This window comes from Tupaia chinensis, unplaced genomic scaffold (assembly GCF_000334495.1).
Source record: "Tupaia chinensis unplaced genomic scaffold, TupChi_1.0 Scaffold000231_2, whole genome shotgun sequence".
Classification (NCBI taxonomy): domain Eukaryota; kingdom Metazoa; phylum Chordata; class Mammalia; order Scandentia; family Tupaiidae; genus Tupaia; species Tupaia belangeri.
In genome coordinates, this window is record NW_006159707.1 from 1,772,962 (window position 1) to 1,793,596 (window position 20,635).

Sequence of the window (20,635 nt, forward strand, 5' to 3'; positions counted from 1 at the left end):
CCACCTCCCGCCAGGATGATTTCTCACTATCACTCCCACCAACTCTCTCTGTCTGGCGAGCACAAGCACTCTACAGCAAAAACTTCTAAAAAAATAAAAATTTTAAAAAGGAATTGCAAGGTTGCCCCTCGGCAAATGTCAGGCAATGTAGATTTCAGGAAGAATCACACCATTCCCTAACTGATATGAGTAGTTGACTAGTCTGGAAATGTTTATATAACAATACAGTTTATGCTGAACATCTGCTTTCTTCCTGGGAATATGGAGTTTTGGTAAGTGCCAGGCAGAGGTCACCTACAGGATCAGCTCCTGTAGAAACCCTGGACACTGAATTTCTTATGAGTTCCCTTGGCAGATATTTCAAATGCTATTACAAATGGGTGCTGGAGAAATTAAGCACAGAAACAGAACCTTTGGAAGCTTACATTTAATATCCCCCAGACTTTGCCCCATGTGCAAAAATTTCCTTTGTGAAATTTTATGTCACATCCTTTTGCTGTACTAAATCACAGGTATGAGTACAACTATAGGCCGAGTCCTGTGAGTATCCTAGCAAATTGTAAAACCTTAACATGTTCTTGAGGATTCTGACAAACAAAGCTTTACCGGAAAAAAAAGGGGGGGAAAGAAAAAATCTCTAGGACACACTGTCTAGTCAAAAAATGAAAAAGAAAAGAAAAAAAAATCAAAGACCAGGTCAACATATCAGTTGTCACAAAAAAGGAAAATCTCAGACCAGCAGGTGGTGTGATGGTTAAGGCGCTGGATATTCCCACATGGCTGACCACAGTTCGAATCCTAGACCTGATGGCCTGCTTTCTTACTTTCTCTGTGTGTGCATGTCTCTCTTTGGTCAAATTAAAAAATAAATGAATGAATAAATAAAACTAAATAAATACTTCTTTAAAAAAAAAAAGGAAAATCTCATTTTAAAAGTACACGTTTTCCATGAAAAAGTAAGGGAGCAGAAAGGAATGGAGCTCAAGGTATCTATCCACTGAACAAACTAATCTCTGCATCTAAAATTATTTAATAATTTGGGAACCAGCAGTTAGCGTTAATGGCTATGTCGCTGGATTCCCACGTGGTCGACCGCGGTTCTCGTCCCAGACCCGGTGGCTTAGAACTCATGCCAGGCGCGTGTGTGTGCGTGCCCAAGATCCCGAGAGGAGAATGGAGGAGAAAGGATTGCGGCGTGACCATCCCCCCTGGGGGGTGATTTCTCGCTTTCTGTCTTTCTGTCTCTCTCTGTCTGTCTGGTGAGGACACGCGCCCTATAGCAAAAACCTCTCAAAAAATTATTTAATAATTTATACAATTTGGGGGGCCAGCAGGTGGCATGGTGGTTGGGGTGTTAGACTCCCACATGGCTGACCACGATCCAAGTCCCAGACCTGGTGGCTTGTTTTCTTGCTTTCCCTCTCTTACTCTTACTTTCTGATGACCACAGCAAGTTAAATAATAATAAGTAAAATAAATAATTCTTTAAAAAAGAAAAAAATTTATACAATTTTTAATCACTCAACCAATGAGCCTATATTTTGGAATTCCTCTAAGCTTAAACTCACACCGGGCGTGTGTGTGTGCGTGCGTGCCCAAAATCCCAAGAGGATAATGGAGGAGAAGGGATTGTGGCATGGCCATCCCCTCTCGGTGGGGGATTTCTTGCTTTCTGTCTCTCTGTCTCTATCTTTCTAGTGAGTGCACACGTCCTATAGCAATAAAATAAAATTAAAATACTTAGTCATGACAGGAGAATGGAAAGAAAAGAGGACAAGAGAAAGGGTGGTCGCCAATGTGTATTTCTAGAAAGTTTAGCTTTGGAAAACGTGATAGCAAAGAACTGGCATATCTTTCTCTAAAGAATAAAAAGAAAACAGGATATGAATAGGCAGTAGTAAGGATCCAGATGACACATAATTTGGATACCTTCAAAAAGAGCAAAGTTGAGCTTGAAAGGGGCTTCCACAAGCCCCATGTTTTGAGCAATAAAATAAATAACACTGGCTGACTGCAGTGGCACATACAATACTCCACAATGTGATACAATACTCCACCATGCTGAGGCCAAAGGTCCCATGTTTGCAACCTGAGGTCTCCCCGTGCATGTTGAGTGAGCATGTGTATGCCTGTGATACTGGCTGGCTGGGGGATGGATTACATCCAACAGCATGAAAACTGTTAGAAGTGTCTCCATCTCTCATGAAGAAATAAATAAACTTTAAAAAAATAAATAATATTAACAAAGGATTATAAAAGGTTAAATAAAATAAGAACCCACAAGTCCACACTGATACTAATAAATGAATGTGTGAGTCAGTGAATGAGAACGGATGGTCTTACAGTCAAGAATATTGATAAGAAACAAGATATTTACAGGATCTTCAAAGATTATCTCCTCAACAAAAGGAAAAACACTAACTTTACAGTGGTCAAACTTGACAGATACAACCCTAACTTAATAGGTGAAATCACCATCCCCAGTAGTGGGATAAATGGACATTATGCACCTCCTGGTACATACTGAGAAAAACACAACATTAGTTCTGCACTATTCTGGCCAAAAATTGCATAACCTGAATCTATCCTTATACAAACACAGGCTGAGGGGCAATCTACAAAATAATTAGCCTGGACTGTTCAAACACATCAAGGTCCTGAAGAACAAAGACTGAGTAATTGCTCCAGAATGCAGGCAAATAAACAAACACCAAACTCTAAATGCAACCTATGAACTTGAATCAAATTCCTGACCAGAAATTTTTTGTTTTGTTTTGCTTTACAGAGTATTTGTGAGAAAACTGGCCAAATCTGAATAAAGCCTGCAGATCAGCTATTAAGACTGCCAGTGTTACTTTCCCAATTTTGCTAACAGTACTGTAGCTCCTAAGAAAATATCTCTAGCCTAGCTACAGTAGCACATGCTGAACATTGCTCCTTGGCACATTCCTGTAGTCTCAGCCACTCATTCAGGAGGCTGAGGCAGGAGAAAACCAACACAGTGAGATCAATCATTTTTTTTTTTAAGAGAGAGTTTTTTTGTTATAAGGGTATATGTGCTCACTGGACAGAAAGAAAGACAGAGAGAGGGAACCAGCAGTTAGCGTAATGGCTATGTCGCTGGATTCCCACGTAGTCGACCGCGGTTCGTGTCCCGGACCCGGTGGCTTAAAACTCACGCCGGGCGCGTGTGCGTGCGTGCCCAAGATCCCCAGAGGAGAATGGAGGAGAAGGGATTGCGGCGTGACCATCCCCCCTGGGGGGTGATTTCTCGCTTTCTGTCTCTATGTCTCTCTCTGTCTGTCTGGCGAGCGCACGCGCCCTACAGTGAAAATCTCTCCAAAAAAAAAAAAAAAAAAGAAAGACAGAGAGATAGGAAGGAAGAAATCATCTCCCGGGGAATGGCCATAACTTAATCCCTTCTCCTCCATTCTTGTCTCAGGATTTTGGGCATGCATGCACATGTGCCCAGAGTGTTCGAAGTCACCAGGTCTGGGACTTGAACCACGGTCAACCTAGTGGTAATCAAGTGATGTAACCATTACACCATCTGCTGGTCCCAAGACCCAATCTTAAGAAACAAACAATTAAGTCAACCCAATGGTGTGGTAGTTAAGGTTGCTGGATTCCTCCCACGTCACCAACTACATGGTTCAAGTCCCAGACCCAGAGGCTTGAAAAATACACCAGGCATATGTATAAGCCCAAAATCCCAAAGGAAAAGTGAAGGAGAAGGAACTGTGGTATGGCCATTCCCCTTAGGAGGTGCTTTCTCATTTTCTCTCTCTCCAACGAGTACATGTGCCCTGTTGCAAAAAAAAATAAAAGATAAAAAAATAAAATAAAACAAACAAAAAGAAAACCCTCAAACACATAAGAAAATGTCTGTAACTTTAGGAAATACTTAAGTTTTCAGGAGTAGAGGGGCGTCATGACAGTAAGTTACTCTTAGATGGTAAACATAGTATGTATATTAAAAAAGGGAATTTTGGGGGGACCAGCAGTTGGCGTAATGGCTTTGTCACTGGATTCCCATGTATTCAAACGCGGTTTGAGTCCCAGACCCAGTGGCTTAAACTCACACCTAGCATGTGTGCATGCATGCTCAAGATCCTAAGAGGAAAAATGGAGCAGAAGAGATTGTGGCATGGCCATCCCCCTGGGTGGATGGATTTCTTGCTTTCTGTCTCTCTGTCACTGTCTTCCTGGCAAGCGCATGCGTCCTATAGCAAAAACCTCTCCAAAATATTTTTTTAAGAAGGGGGAATTTTAAAGCAAATGTAATTAAATGTTAACATTTGAGAAATTAGGGTAAAAGATATCCAGGTAGTCTATGTTCTATTCTTGCAGCATTTCTCTGCTTCTGGTATTATTTTAAAATAAAAAGCTTAGGTTGAAGAAAGTTAGATTAGAAATTGAGAAAATAACAGATATTCCACTATAAGGACAGAAGCACTCTACAGTTTACACCGTGCTTTGAGATATTATCCATTCTGAACATATATCCCTGAAACAGAGAACTGGTATTATTCCTATTTGATAGTTACAGAAGCTGAAGTGAGAAAATCTAAGTGACTTGTCAGATGTTACAAGGTTGTAGTAAGGCTGACCCAAAACGCAGTTTGCTAAATCTATCCACCTAAATCCTACTCTTCTGGAACTTAACTTACTCATTCTTCCAAAAATCTTTTCAACATTAAGGTAAGACAAACCTTACCTTTGAGCTGCAATTAAACAATACTCATTTTCTAATTATTTTCTATGTTAATCTCAGTCTTTCAACTAGGACTGGTCTGGGGACAAAAAAACAATTCTACTTGTCTTGTACTACTTGGCACTGGGCACTCTAGATGCCAACTCCTGCTTCCTCGACTTTAATATAACTCCATATAACTCCTTAACCATTACCAAAATACATTCTTTCCTCATTCCTATCCACAGTCTACTTTCTCTTTTAAGAACCAATTTAATTCCAATCTTTTTTTTTTTTTAAATGTGAGAGGGTATGTGTGCTTGCCAGAGAGAGACATAGACATAGAGATGGGGGCAGGGGAGACACCCCCAATAGGGCATGGTCACATCACAATGCCTTGTCCTCCATTCACCCACCCTGTCAGGATGTTGGCAATGCAGACACATATGCCCAGCACATTTTTCAACTCACCAGGGCCAAGGCTAAAACTGCAGTCTGTCATGTGGGATCCACCTCCCTTTACCATTAGGACACAGGACCTAGCATAGGGGCAAGCAGGTAACATGTCGGATCCAGCACCCAACATCCAGGCCATCTGCTTGCCCTTATCTCCTAATGTATGAGAAGTCTCAAATTGTACCTCCCTTAAAGGGTATTTATGTTGATAAAATTAGGTAATACAGATGAAGTACTTAACACATGCATACAAGTATACAATAACTGTTAGCTTCAAGAAACAAAGTATAGAACACTAAACCAGGCTGAGGCCAGGATACAAAGGCTACAACCATAGAAGAGAAAGAACACAGTGGAAAACAGAACTGAATATATAAAAACAACTATTATAGCATAATGAGATGGGGGGCAAACAAAAATATAAGAAAAACAGAAACTATTAAATTAATGATGCTTCTGAATACAAACACAAATATCGTTAATGAAAGACTACCAAATCAAATACAGCAACATATAAAAAGAACTATACAAGGGCTGGCCCAGTGGTCTAGTTGTTAAGAAAGTTGGATCCCACATGGCTCACAAGTCTGAATGCACACACCCTCTGGCAATTACAAGAAAAATCAGTAAGGGCTAGCCGACACATCATGGCTGAGGGAGCTGAATTCCACAAACCAGACTACACAATTCAAGCCTCAGACCAGGAGACCTGAAAAACACACTGGGTGCATGTGGCTATGTGCCCCAAATCCAGAAAGAGCAGAGTAAGGAGGAAAGGAATTGTGGTGTAACCACCCCCCAAGGGGGGGTGGCTTTTTTAATTTTGCCAGAGGGTTTGTGCTAGATGGAGAGAAAAAAGGGTGAGAAAGCACCTCCTCCACAGGCAATGGTCCTATCATAAACCTTTTCTGTATCTCCTTTCAGGATTTTGGGTACACATGCACACAGGCCTGGCATGTTTTTCAAGCCACCAGGTCCAGGACTCAAACTGCACAGTTGGCCATGTGGGATCCAGCCACCTTCACCACCGCACCACCACACCACCAACCAGCCTGGGGGAATGCTTTCTCCCTGCCCTAGTCAGGTGAGCACATGTGCCTGTTGACAAATTTTTTTTTTTTAAAAAAAGATTCTTTTAAAAAAGAAAGGACTATACACGTGAGATTTGCCCCACGAATGCAAGGGTGGTTTAATATTAAAACAAAACAAAAAAACCAATGTTAAAAGAATGAAGGAAAAAACTACATGATGATCTCAGTATATAGAAAAAAACACTCTATCATGACAAGACAGAAACATGCAAACTAGGAATAAAGGGAAACTTCCTTAAACTGATTAAGGTCATCTTTAAAAAGCCCACAGCTCATGTAATATTTAATATTTGAGTTTTTCATTTTAAGATTAGTAATAACATAAAGTTGTTTGATCTTGCCACTTCCTATTCAACACTGTAAAGGTTATAGTAAACAAAATTAGGCAGAAAAAGAAAAACAAGATTGGAAAGGAAAATATAAAACTATTCACAGCTGACATGATCTATATAGCAAAAGTCCTAACTAGTCCACACACATAAAGACTATTGGAACAACATAAGAAAATCAATGAGCCAACACGCTACAACGGAGATAAACTTTGAAGACACTGTCTAAGCTAAATAAACCAGTCATAAAAGGACAAATACTATATAATTCCATTAATGAGGTACCTAAAGTTATCAAATTCAAAGAGAGAGAATACACTGGTAGCTACCAGGGACTGAATGGAGATGGGGGTAGGGGACTAACTGTTTAATGGGTACAGAGTTTCAGTTTCACAAGATGAAAAATTGTGGAAATGGATGGTGGTGATAGATGCATGATAAAATGAGCATACTTAATGCCATTGAACTACATTCTTTTTTTTTTTCTTTTGGAGAGGTTTTTGCTATAGGGCATGTGCACTTGCCAGACAGACAGAGAGAGACAGAGAGACAGAAAGCGAGAAATCACCCCCCAGGGGGGGATTGTTACGCTGCAATCCCTTCTCCACCATTCTCCTCTTGGGATCTTGGGCACGCACGCACATGCGCCTGGCGTGAGTTTTAAGCCACCGGGTCTGGGACGTGAACCGTGGTTGACTACGTGGGAGTCCAGCGACATAGCCATTACGCTAACTGCTGGTCCCCTGAACTACATTCTTTAAAATGGTAAAGATGGTTAATTGTACATTTCATCAAAAATTTTGTGAGTTTTTAAAAATTATTTAATTTATTATTGTTGTTGTTGTTGTTAGTTTAATTTGACCAGATGGAGAAAGAGAAAGTGAGAAAGCAAGCTGTCAGGTCAGGGACTCAAGCCACAGTCAGTTGTATGGGAGTCCAACACTCCAACCACCATGTCATCTGTCAGCCCCTCTTGAGAGAAACTTTTGCTACAGAGTGTCTGTGCTTACCAGAAAGACAGACTATAACAGGGAGAGAGAAATCACCTCCCCCACAGGGGGATAGCCATGCTGCAAATCCCTCCTCCTCCATTCTCCTCTCAGGATTTTGAGCACATTCACAGGTGTGCCTTGCCTAAGTTTCAAGCCACCAAGTTTGGGACTAGAACCAGAGTCAGCCATGTGGGAGTCCAGTGCTTTAACCACTATGCCACCTGCTGGCCCTTTAATCACAATTTTAAAAAAAAATGTTTTTTTTAATCTCTTGAATTCTGAGCCAGTCTATGACGTGATGGTTAAGGTGACTCTGTCCCAACATGGCTGACTGCACGGTTGGAGTCTCAAACCTGATAGCTTGAAAAACACACTGGGCATGTTTGTGTGAATGTCCAAAATACTGAAAGGAGGGAAAAATGAGGATGAGACTGAGGCATGACCACTTCCCACGGGGATGCTTTCTCCTTCTTCTTTCCCTCTCCCTTCCTCTCCCTCTGGAGAACACGCCCATCCTCTGAGGGGGAAAAAACATTGGATTTCTACACGGTAGCAATGAAATCCAAGAATTAAATCAATAGTACAATGGCATATGTGACACCATCAAAAGAGTAAAATACTGAGGGAATAAACTTAACAAAAGTACAATTGTACAATGAAAACTGTATGACACATTTGAAAAAAATTAAAGACCTAAGTAAATGGAAAAAAATTCTATGCTCATGAAGGAAAGACTTAATCCTGTTAAGATGCAATACTGTCCAAAGAAATTTTTAGGTTCAACACACCTCCTATCATACTCCTGGGTGCCTTTTCTGCTGAAATTATTGATAGCAAGCTGACCCCAAACGTCATATATTGGATTGCTGAAAAAGTCATAACGTATTTTTTGTTTTTCTATGCAAAACTGTGTCATGACTTTTCCGACAATCTAACAGAAATGCAAGCAAAATAGCCCGTGTTTTTAACCTATTACAAAGATACAGTAATCAAGACAATGTAAAATTGGCATAATGATAGAATAGAGTCCAGACATAATTCCTTACATTATGACTACTGATCTTCAGCAAAGGTGTAGTCTTTTCAACAAATGGTGCTCCAACAACTGGACAGTTACATAAAAAGAATAAGGTTGGAACCCTCAAATCACATTTTTAAATTAATTGAAAATAGATTACAGATCTAAATGTATGAGTTAAAACTATAAAACTTTTAGAAGAAAACATAGCAGTACATCTGTGTGACCTTTGATTGGGTACCAATAGAACAAATGACAGAAAAAAATAAGTAAATTGAACTTAAACATTTAAAATTTTTGTGCTTCAAGGACACCATCAAGAAAGTGAAAACAGGGACCAGCAGGTGGAGTGGTGGTTAAGGCGATGGACACTCCCACATGGCCAACCATGGTTCGAGTCCCGGACCTGGTGGCTTGCTTTTTCACTTTTCCTCTTTCTCTCTGTGTCTCTCTTTGGTCAAATTAATAAACGAATGAACACATAAAATTAAATAACTTTAAAAAAAAAAAAGAAAGTGAAAACAGGACTCATAAGACTAGGAAAAAATATTTATAAATTATATATCATAAGACTTCACAAAGTTCATGCAAAATGGAATTAAAGTACTATTTTGTTGCAAAACACAAAATGGAAATCCATGCATAGGTTTTTCATAAGACACATTTCCCATGAACTCTGAAGAGTCTCCTTTGTATAAAATAAGGTATTTGTATCTAACTACATAAAGAACTCTTACAACTCAATAATAAAAATATATATATATATAACCCAGGCTGGCCGTATGGTCTAGTGGTTATGGCAGCTAGATCCACATAGCCAACCCCAGTTAAAATCCCAGTCCAGTGGCTCAAGAAACACGCCGGGCTGGGAACCAGCAGTTAGCGTAATGGCTATGTCGCTGGATTCCCACGTAGTCGACAGCGGTTCGCGTCTCGGACCCGGTGGCTTAAATCTCACGCCAGGCGCGTGTGCGTGCGTGCCCAAGATCCCGAGAGGAGAATGGAGGAGAAGGGATTGCGGCGTGACCATCCCCCCTGGGGGGTGATTTCTCGCTTTCTGTCTCTATGTCTCTGTCTGTCTGGCGAGCGCACGCGCCCTATAGCAAAAACCTCTCCAAAAAAAAAAAAAAAAACATGCCAGGCTTATGTGTACATGCCCCAAATTCCGACAGGATAGAAAAATGAAGGGATTACAGTATGACCACACCCCATTGGGAGATGCTTTCTCTCTCTCTCGCCTCTCTATCTCTCTCAGGTGAGCATACTCACCCTTTGACAATTTAAAAAAGAAAAAAGAAAGAAAACTATGCTAAATGAAAAATGACAGACACAAAAGAAATCGTATGTTCTATTTACATAAAAAGTCTAGAAGAGGCAAATTCGGAGTGTCTGAAAGATTAGTGTTACCAGAGTTTAGGAGGGACAAAAAAGGAGTAATTGTTATTAGGAATGGGTTTTGGGGGGGAGGAAGGTGTGAAAATGTTCTGGAATTAAATAGTGGTAATGATTGTACAACTCATTAAATACATCAAACCACTGAAACATACAATGTACTCTTTAAAAAGGTAAATTTTATAGTATGTGAATTTTATCTCAATAAAGGTATTATAAAAAATGAAAGAAAATGAAGGTTACATTTAGAGAAGGAGGATTTTGAGAATAAGGCAAGAAATGGAAGAGACAATTTAAATAGAAAACAGGTGCCAAGCTTTAGTTCCAGGCTTTAGTTCCATTGGGAAGCCAGCAAAACATTTCTAAGAAATTCAGACTGACGGGTTCAGAACTGTGCTTGAAGATCATTAGCCTGCAGCAGAATAGGGAACGTACATTGTATGTCCTTTCTTTTACAAGGTAAAATTTTTGCTTATATGCCTCACAGCCTAGAGATTCACAAGTAGAATATATAAAACATATTTCTCTGATATTGTTGTATAGTCAATAACCAAAGAGGAGGCAATACTTTAAAATACATTTAAATCAGTGCATGTCTCACCATTTCCTCCTGTTTGTGCACGTATGTATTTTCGGGGATACTTTAAAAGAATAGAGGGAAGAAAGGACCAAAGTCAACAAAGCACAGATATTCTAACTATAAAAATATTTAGTATGGGAGCCAGCAGGTGGCGTAGCAGTTAAGGCACTGGCCAACCCCATTAGAATCCTGGACCAGGTGGCTTGAAATTCATGTGCATTGCAGGGAGGGGCAGTAGGTAGTGTGGTGGGTAAAAGCGCTGGACTCCCACATGCCATCCATGGTTCAAGTCCTGGACCTAGTGGCTTCCTTTCTCACATTTCCTCTCTCTCTCTGTCTCTTTTTGGTCAAATTGTAAAATAGTAATAAAGTTAAAATAAAATAAAATAATTCTTAAAAAAAAAAAAAAAGAAAGAAAGAAAAAAATCATGCCTGGCATGCAAGCATGTGTGACCAAAATCCCAAGAGGAGAATAGAGACAGGATTGTAGTGTGGCCATCCCCCCAGATGAGACAATTTCTCACTTTCTCTCCATGTCTCTGGTAGCACATGCACCATATTGCAAAAAAAAAAAAAAAATTGGGCCAGCCAATGACATAGTGGTTAAGGAAGCTGGATCTCCCATGCCTGACTGCATGGTTTGAGTCCTGGACCTGTCAGCTTGGGAGACATACTAGGCACATGTGCATGCATGCTCAAAATCCCAAGAGGAAAAGGAATTGTGGGTTGGTCAACCTCCCTGAATGGTGCTTTCTCTCTCCCTCTCCTCCTCCTCCCCTCAAAATTCCACAAGGAAAAAAGAGGAAAAGAGATTGTAAGATGGCCAACCCCCTGGGGTAGTAGTGCTTTCTATCTCTAGCAAGTTCATGTGCCCTATAACAAATTACAAAAATAATTTTCAAAATAAAAAAAATTCAGTATCACTGCAGCTAAATGCTTCATAAATGCTCACTGACTGAAAATTACTAGGAAGAACAACAAAGCAAGTTAGCTGGTTTAAAATCTTGTTTGTTATTATACAAAATCCAATCAATCACTGTTTGCAGTACATAGTTGCAGAGTTCAAAGTATAAAATTCTTCTACCAGGTTTCAATCTGTTTGAACATTCCATTTGAAATGGAAAGTTAGCTGAGTCATTGTCACATAATAGATTACTGCCAAAAATTCAAAATGTTGGGACCAGTTGTTAGTGTAATGGCTATGTCGCTGGACTCCCATGTAGTCGACCATGGTTCAAGTCCCGGACCTGGTGGCTTAAACTTATGCCAGGCATGTGTGCGTGCATGCCCAAGATCCCAAGAAGAGAATGGAGGAGAAGAGACTATGGTGTGGCCATCCGCCCTAGGAGGAGATTTCTCATTTTCTGTCTCTCTGTCTCTCTCTGTTTTTCTGGTGAGCACATGCACCCTAGAGCAAAAACCTCTCCAAAAAAAAATTAAAAATGTTTTTCCTAATTATAAGAATGGAAATGCAGGCCAACTAATGGCATGGTAATTGCGGTGGCTGGTGCCCCAGTAACCAACTGTGCAATTCAAGCCCCAGATCTGAAGCCTACCAGGTCCATGCGCATGTGTGACCAAAATTCCTAAATGAGAGATGAAGAAGAGGTTCCTACGTGGTCATCTGACCTGGGGTTTGCTTTCTCTAGGGGTGTTCCTTTCTTCCTCTTTCTCTCCCTCTTGGTGTCTCTACTTCAAGTGCACACACCCTGCAGCAAAAAAAAATTTTTTTTTGAGAGATTTTTGCTATAGGGCACTTCCGCTTACAGGAGAGACAGAGAGACAAAAGATGAGAAATCACTCTCCAGGAGGATGGCCACACCACAATTTCTTCTCTTCCATTCTCCTCTTGGGACTTTGGGCATGCACGCACACACGTCTGGCGTGAGTTTAAGCCACCGGGTCCAGGACTCAAACCATGGTCGAGTACGTGGCAGTCCAGTGACACAACCATTTATGGTCCCATGTGCTGGTCCCAACAATTTTTTTTTAAGTAGAAAAAAAGTAGAAATGGTAGAATTTCAGGACCAGTGGATGTCACTGGACGCCCACATGGCCCACAGCGGCTAGAGTCCCAAACTGTGGATTGAAACTCACACTAGAACGTGTGTGTGTGTGTGTGTGTGTGTGTGTGTATGATTTTGTGCTTGCCCCAAATCTCAAGAGAATGGAGGAGAAAGGATTCCTACATAGCCTCCACCACCCCGTGGGTGGTAGAGGGGACAATTTCTCACTTTCTGTCTCTCCAGCCAGTGCACTCATCCTATAGCAAAAATCTCTCTTAAAAAAAAAAAAAAAGAGAGAGAAATGCTAGGATTTCTATGCCACAGCCTACTCAAACACATAGACTGCACAAATCATAAAAAATTTAAACTTTATTTATTTTCATGGGGTTTTTTTTGTGTGTGAACAATGATACCTTAGTTGAATATTACTTTCTCTTTTGAACCTCAAGTCTACCTTTTATTGATACTATTCAGCTCAACTGACAACCCCCCCATCATCAATGTCTCAAATTTGATAAGTGCTAAGTACCATCTCTAGGCACTTTTCTGTTTTGTTTCTAATTTTCCATGTATTCAGTTTTTCAAACTACTCTGTACAAGAGTAGGGACCCTGTACAAGCAGGGCCCCCCTATGGAATCCAGGATTGAAACTTTTATTCTGGTAACAAAATTCAATCCAACATCAATGGGACACCCTTTTAAGAATGCATATGACAAGTACCCTCCCAGTGTCTTCTTTCTTCCCAATATTATCAGTTTATCATTGGTCAAAGCTGAAAACAAGTAACTTTTATGCCCAACAATAAGACAGCTACCTTCAGTATAACCTTATTAAAGGCAGCAATTAATACGACTGATCAATTTAAGTTTAAAAACCTGTGATTATTTTAATCTCAAATATCAATATTTAAAATCACATCTCAGTTTAAATGAATTAGCACTTCCTAAAGTGAAACAATTGAGTCAATGTAAAGGAAAAGTATTAAAAGCTTTCAGTTAATTTATTTACAAACGCTGAGGGAAGGAGCGTGATGTGAGGCACTTAAGAACACATCATCACCTATGAGATATTCCTGCCAGAAGTCTTTTTTTAGAACTATTTAATTTTATTTATTATTATTACTGCATTTTAAATTTGCTATAGGTCATGTGCGCTCATAAGAGAGAGAAAGAGAAAGAGAGAAAGCAAGCAACCTGCCAGGTCCAGGACTCAAACAGCAGTTGCACATGAGGGAGTCCAGCACCTTAACTAACATGCCACCTGTTGTCCACCCCCAAAGGTTTTAACTTGAATCTAATCATATAGAAAGGATCAGACAAATCAAATCCAAATTGAAGTCAGTATAAAGAACTAGTCTGGGCTGTTCCAAAATACACATCGCAAAAGGAGCAAAAAGGAAAACTGCGCGTAATACAAAAGAAACTTCACAGACAGAACAGTAAATGCAACCCCGGAATAAAGACTTGAGGAAAAGAACCAAAATGTCTTTTAAAATCATTATTAGGACAAGTGAGAGATTTTGAATATGAACCAAATAGTATTTGAAGTTAAACTTCCAGTGTGTGATCATTTGTTTTTAAATTTACTTCCTGATTTCTTTCATGTGAGAGAAGTGGCAAGGAAAGGGAGGGAAGGAGGCCACTGACAGGGTCTGATGGTGCTAGGGTCCCCTTCCCAACCAGTCTTCCAGCCAATCGGGAGCATAAGAGCACGGTAAAGGGGTGCCCCCTGCCTATGCCAAGGCAGCTAGAGCTAACCATTGTCATGCAGAATTTAATTATCGCAAGATATACTGTTGCACTTTGGGGTAAAGTATCACAGTTAAAGAAAAGTGGAAAAAAATACTAATAATATGTAAGCCTAAGTAAAGAGATACAGATATTCATTGCATTTTTTTTTTTGCTACTTTGCTTAAGGTTAGAATGATATTTTTAAATGTAAAATGGGAGAGGTACTGGGGGCCAGCAGGTGGCATGGAGGTTAAGAAGGCTGAACCCACATGACTGACTGCATGGTCCAAGTCCCAGACTTGAGCCTGAACATTATGCCAGGTGCATGTGTGCGCACCCAACATCCTGAGAAGAGAATAGAGGAGAAGGGATTGTGGCATACCATCCAAAGGGGTGATTTCTGACTTTCTTCCTTTCTCTGTCTCTCTCAGGAGAGTGCACACACCCAATGGCAAACTATAAAAAAAAAAAGGTGGGGGGAAATTTTATTTTGAGTGAAAGGCTTATAAGTCAGTCTGAACAAAATATAGTTAAGCCCCTCCCTTTCTGATTATGGGCAATACTTTCATAAAACAGAACTGTAAAGGACTTTAAATATTTCCAATGCATACTTTCAGACATATTTCAGATGCCAGAACCCAAAAGAGATTATAGAATATTCTTTTTATGATGTTTATAGCCAGGTTTTCCAAAGTTGTTACATACTTTCAAATTAAGCCTACAGTTTATGATTCACTTATTCTATCTATCTATCTATCAGCTGCCAAATTAAGCTAGAAAGAAAACCCAACAATATGAATTTGCTGGCCTGCAAACCATATTGAAGCAAAACAACAGAAAAGCTTAACAAAACAGAAGATGATTTTTCCAGACAAAAATTGATCAATTTTAGGATCCGCTATAGCTAGGGAGACCTAATGACCCGGTTTATTCCCATTGTCTAGTCTTTTCTGATACAGCATGTGTCCAGGGCAAAAGTGCCTATGACAAGAGTGTTTCAGTTCAGATGCTACATTATATGGCATATGTCACCTTTAAAAACTTTTATTTTGGAATGGTATTTAACAGTTGGTTTTGGAGGAGTGAAGAAAATCAGTAAAACATGAAGCATGTTGGTGTCAGCTTCTACTTCAGGCAATACACATACATCACAGAAAAGGCAGAACTAGGGACCAGCAGTTAGTGTAATGGCTATGTCGCTGGACTCCCACGTAGTCAACTGCGGTTCGCGTCCTGGACCCAGAGGCGTAAAACTCACGCCAGGCGTGTGTGCGTGCATGCCCAAGATCCCGAGAGGAGAATGGAGGAGAAGGGATTGCGGCGTGGCCATCCCCCCTGGGGGGTGATTTCTTGCTTTATGTCTCTCTCTGTCTGTCTGACAAGTGCACGCACCCTATAGCGAAAACCTCTCAAAAAAAAAAAAAAAAAAAGAAAAGAAAAGGCAGAACTAGAATGGCCATTGTTGCTGCTTTTTCAGAAAGAAAGGAGAAACAAAGTTATATCTTATCTATTGTGCAATATATTGTAAAATAAAATACCACATAGTCTGAATCCCAGCTCTGTCACTTGTTGGAGAACATAACCTTAAATAAGTTACTGGATCTGTCTTTTTGTCATTTGTAATACAGTCAGTATACTGGCTGGCACGCCATACCAAGACTAAGCTTATGGTCACGGACCAGCTCTAAATATTCAACAAACTGGCCTGGGATGGTTTTGTTGTTGATTTATTTATTTATTTATTTTTAAAGATTTCACTGGAGAGAGACACAGAGAGAGACAAAGTAAGAAATGACCCCCCAGAGGGGATGGCCATGCCACAATCCCTTCTCCATGGGATTTCCTCTTGGGGTGTTGAGTACACATACACATGCGTGCAGCATGTTTCACAAGCAGCCAGGCCTGGGACTCAAATCGTGGAGTTAGTTGGCCATGTGGAATCCAATGCCTTAAGCACCAAGACACCTGCTGTCCCACCAAATTTTAATTGCTAGAGGGTACATGCATTTGTGAGACAGACAGAGAGACTCCCAATGCAGTGCGGTCATGCAGCAATCATTTTTCCTCCATTTCTCCATCCTGTCAAGCTCTGGAGCATGAACACACACGTCTGGTATGTTTTTCAAGCCACCAGGGCCATGCGAATCCAACCACAACTAGCCATGTGGCCTCCCTCCCTTAACTGTCACACTGTAGGGCTGGTCTTCCAAATTGTTTTAAAAATCAGACCGTCTGAGTTTTACCGAGATATATATGTATATGTATACATATACATTTTTTTACAACTAGAAAATGTAACTCCTCATCTTTCCCCACTCCTAATTCTGCTCAGACCTTTATCCTGTGCTGAGCTAGGTCAGTCTCCCATTCACCCAGACTCCTACAGATGACTCTTCATAACTAATCAGTTGCCAAATCCCAGATTCCAGTTGCTCGGTATCTCATGCTCTCATCTCTTTTCTAGCACCACTTTTAGTCCAGGTCATCACCTCTTGCCTAAATCACTAGTTATGTCTCATAAATACATACGATCATTAACCGCAGCCTAGATTATTCTACACAGTACCCTACCCAACGCGTGCAACAGCTGCCTGTACCTAAAGATTTATGCAGGAACTTCTCAACTTAACATTTAAGAACCTCCACTTCTGGGCCCAACCAGTTTTCTACAAATGTCTAACATGACAACCCACACCGTAACTGCCCACTGCTTATCAAAATCCCCTGTATTTTCTGGATTTTGTGCTTTTACTTCTGCTGATCTTGCAATGCTCCGTTTTCAGCCTTTCAAAATTGATTCCTTAAAATTCAATTCCAGTGGTGATCACCCTCATCTAGACACTAAAGCGATCTCTTCTGAATGCCCATAATACTTAACATTATGACAAATTTAATGCCAACTGTGAAAGACAGGTTACCTATGAAGTAAGTGTGCCAATTTTATTTTACTGGCACTGGCTACCTGGTGCAGTTTTGAGGACCTGCAGCTTAATAGAAGAAAAGGAAAAATGGCAACACATCTTTGACATACAGAGACCAGAGCCTTTATACTGGGAGTCCACATAACGGGGTTTGCAATTCCATGATATTGAAAGATGTCTAAATTAATTCAACATTTAATGATTTAAGACTCTCACATTAAAAATTTAAATTAAGTTCTAGAAAACAGTGGTTCTCAAAGAGAACTGATTTTGTCCCACCTCTGGTGACATCTGGCAACATTTGGAAACAGGATGGTCACAACTAGACAAAGAATACCACGGGCAGATGCCAAACACACTGGACAGCCCTCATGACAATGAATTTTCTAACTCAAAATGTCAGCAGTGCCCAGGATGAGAAACTGATCTAGAAGCATTACAAGCATTTGTGGGTTCTGCCTCCCAAAAGAAATTTCCAAATTTTTCAAGGTAAAGAACTATGTCTCTAATAAGAACATAATATAGTGTAAGCCTGATAGTGCCTCCCAATTACTAGTGGTGAGGCCTCCTGCAAGTTACTAACCCTCTTTAAGCCTTAAAATTGTGCATAATGTAAGATAGGGATACTATTAACAGAACCTACTGCAAAGAGTTTTCCAAGGATCAGATGAGTCCATGTAAAATCTTTAGAAAAGTGTGCCATAAGCATTCGATACATTTAGCTACCTGCATTCTTCACCTCCCTAAAGCTTACTCCCACATTTGAAATACAGAATATGTTCCACAGATGTTTACTAAATGAATACAATGCCTTGACTTCCTGAGGAGAGCACTATAGACAAAGACATATATTTTTGTTTGGGGAAAAAAGCAGAGCTTGTGATGGAGGGAAAAGGATGCACTTGTCCACCTAATCACATCTCTCTCTCTCCAGAACACTTTTCATCTTTGAGAAATATTTCCCTATCAGGGCCAGGCAGTGACACAGCAGATTACAACTCAACCCATGTGTGAAAGGTCCTGAGTTCACATCCCAGGACCTTCCTGAACATGTTTGGCACATGCCCATCATCTGGGCTGACTAGAACTAAGGGTGAATCAAGGCATGAGGACCCTGTCAGGGTACACACCTTTCCTTCTCTCTGTATCTCTCTGTAATGGAAGAAGTAATCATCTTTGTTTTGTTTTGTTTTTTTATTTTCCTAAAGAGAGATTTTTTGCTATAGGGAGGGGTGTACCTGCCAGAGAGACAGGGAGACAGAAGGTGAGAAATTACCCCCCAGGTGGGCTGGCCATGGCATAATCCCTTCTCCTCCATTTTCCTCTTGGGATTTTGGGCACACACACTCACACCTGGCATGAATTTTAAGCTCTTGGGTCCAGGTCAAGTTTAAGCTCTTGGGAGTCCAGCAACATAACCATTATACCACTTGCTGGTCTCAATAAATAATCTTTTAAAAAAGGTTCCCCTCTCATTGGATTTTTTAACATGCACTGCCTTAAAGTCTTGATACTTTTCATTTCAAACCTTCTGACAAAAGATCCTCAAGCAAATCAATCAAGTGATACCTTCTCATCATCTGCCTTGTATTAGTTATTTGTATACGTAGTACAGTCCTCCTACTCACTTGCACCAGCCTTCTGTGGGCACGGACAGCACTCGGCTCCTTTTCATATCTAACTCAAGGAGCCTAACAGACTTTAGCAACTGGCTGGCCCAAACCTCTCATTTCATATATTAGAGGCTAAGGGACTGCCAAGAGTCAAGGGCATATTGAAAGTAGCAGAGCTGGAATTCAAGTTCTGATCCACAGCTGATACAGAGACTCCAAGTTCCACACGGCCATAACAGCATATGAAAAATACACCTGTGGTGTGATTTTTAAGTTCTAGAACACCTTCACAGAAATCGCACTGATATAATTACTTGACAAAATAAAAATAGGAGAGACTCAAAGCCAAAACTTCTTTCTAGTGCTGAAATAACACCTTTACAATTCAATCTGTTTTTTAAATGGGTCCATATGTTAACATTTAATAGCTTTTGATAAAATTTAAATGTCCAATGAACAGTTATTTAGTCAGTCTTGCCAAGTTTGGTTTCCTTTAAGTAATCTGTAATTATTTTGAGTAACAGAAAATAATTTTTGGATAAACCAGTAACGCCCATCCTTCACCAACTAAACAGACTTTTTCAATGATCACTTTAACAAATCTATAACAACCAAACAGCCAACAATTTGGAACAGATCTAAATAGTGAAAGATATTCAGATGATTTGAACTGTGTTAATAACCGTAACATTAACCTAAAACTTACAACCAAGAGCCAACTATATGAAGACCTGCGATAGAAGAAATTTAATTTTATTCTGCTCAAGTGAAAGAAAGCTGTTCATTGATTTAGTTAATCTGGAAGTTTCCTGAGTGTCCCAATATGATTCAAAAGAAAAAGATGAATAAGAAGGGGAAAAAAAAAAAACTGTAAGATAGAAAATGAATGTGAAAAAGAGTTAAATACAAATGCAACTTCATGGTGCTTAAACAATTACTGCTCAATAACCCTAAACATTTCGCTTAAAAAAAAAAAAAAAAAAGAAGGAAAGAAACAAGCAAACACACAGCAAAAAACCCACACAACTGAAACAAAAAGACTCCCTTCGAAGAGATGCTTTAAATTATCGGTACCAAAGCACTCAGGCCCATAAGAAAGACAACACATACATGGAACAGATTTTTAATTTAAATTTTGGTAGCGGATAAAAAAGAGCACACTCAGAACGAACATAGAAATGTAGTTTCAAAGGAAAACAAAACGCAGCTTCTGCTTGGTAAAGTTCAAGGGCAAAACAGTTTCCAATGCAACAGAATCCGCCTGACTACAATGTGTTGAAAAAAATGTGAACACATAGTATCTTTTTATAAAGGCAACAATTTGAGCTACAAAGTAATAACGGGGAAGCCAAAACAGTTTGACAGCCCGCCATAAGGGCCGCCTCAATCATGACTCACACAATGCCTGCAACCATTTACAATAGTAATTAATGCACAAGTCCCCTAATTAAATTCTAAAAGGGTGAGAATGCTTTAACTAAGTTTACAAGAATTGCTTTTAACTTTAAAAAAAAAAAAAAAAAAAAAAGAAAAGAAAGAAAGAAACACACGCGTAATTACGCATCTCCCCGCAATTCCTCCTTCCAATCTTCCCCCAGGCCGCTACTCCCGAATGTCTGTTCCCTGCGTGCGAAAGAAAATGACACCAGGGAACTTCTAAACCCCGAAAAGGCGAACCGGAGTGGAAAGACACGATTATAATGGGGCGGGACACTGAGAGCTTGCCCGTCTTACCTGCTAAGATTTCTTTCTACGTCTTTGGTAGCTTTAGCTTCCAATTCTCTGAAACAGAAAAATGCAAAGGAAAAAAAAA

General features: G+C 40.0%; 1 protein-coding gene across 1 annotated transcript in view; it reads right to left on the reverse strand.

Annotated features, from left to right (window-relative positions):
• The window catches only part of TNRC6A (trinucleotide repeat containing adaptor 6A), a 125,890-nt gene extending 105,277 nt beyond the window's left edge, over positions 1–20,613 (reverse strand). Inside the window, 1 exon segment of the mRNA XM_006148291.3 lies at positions 20,557–20,613. The gene's annotated coding sequence lies outside the window, so the exon portion shown is untranslated.
• Positions 20,614–20,635: the final 22 nt, after the last annotated feature.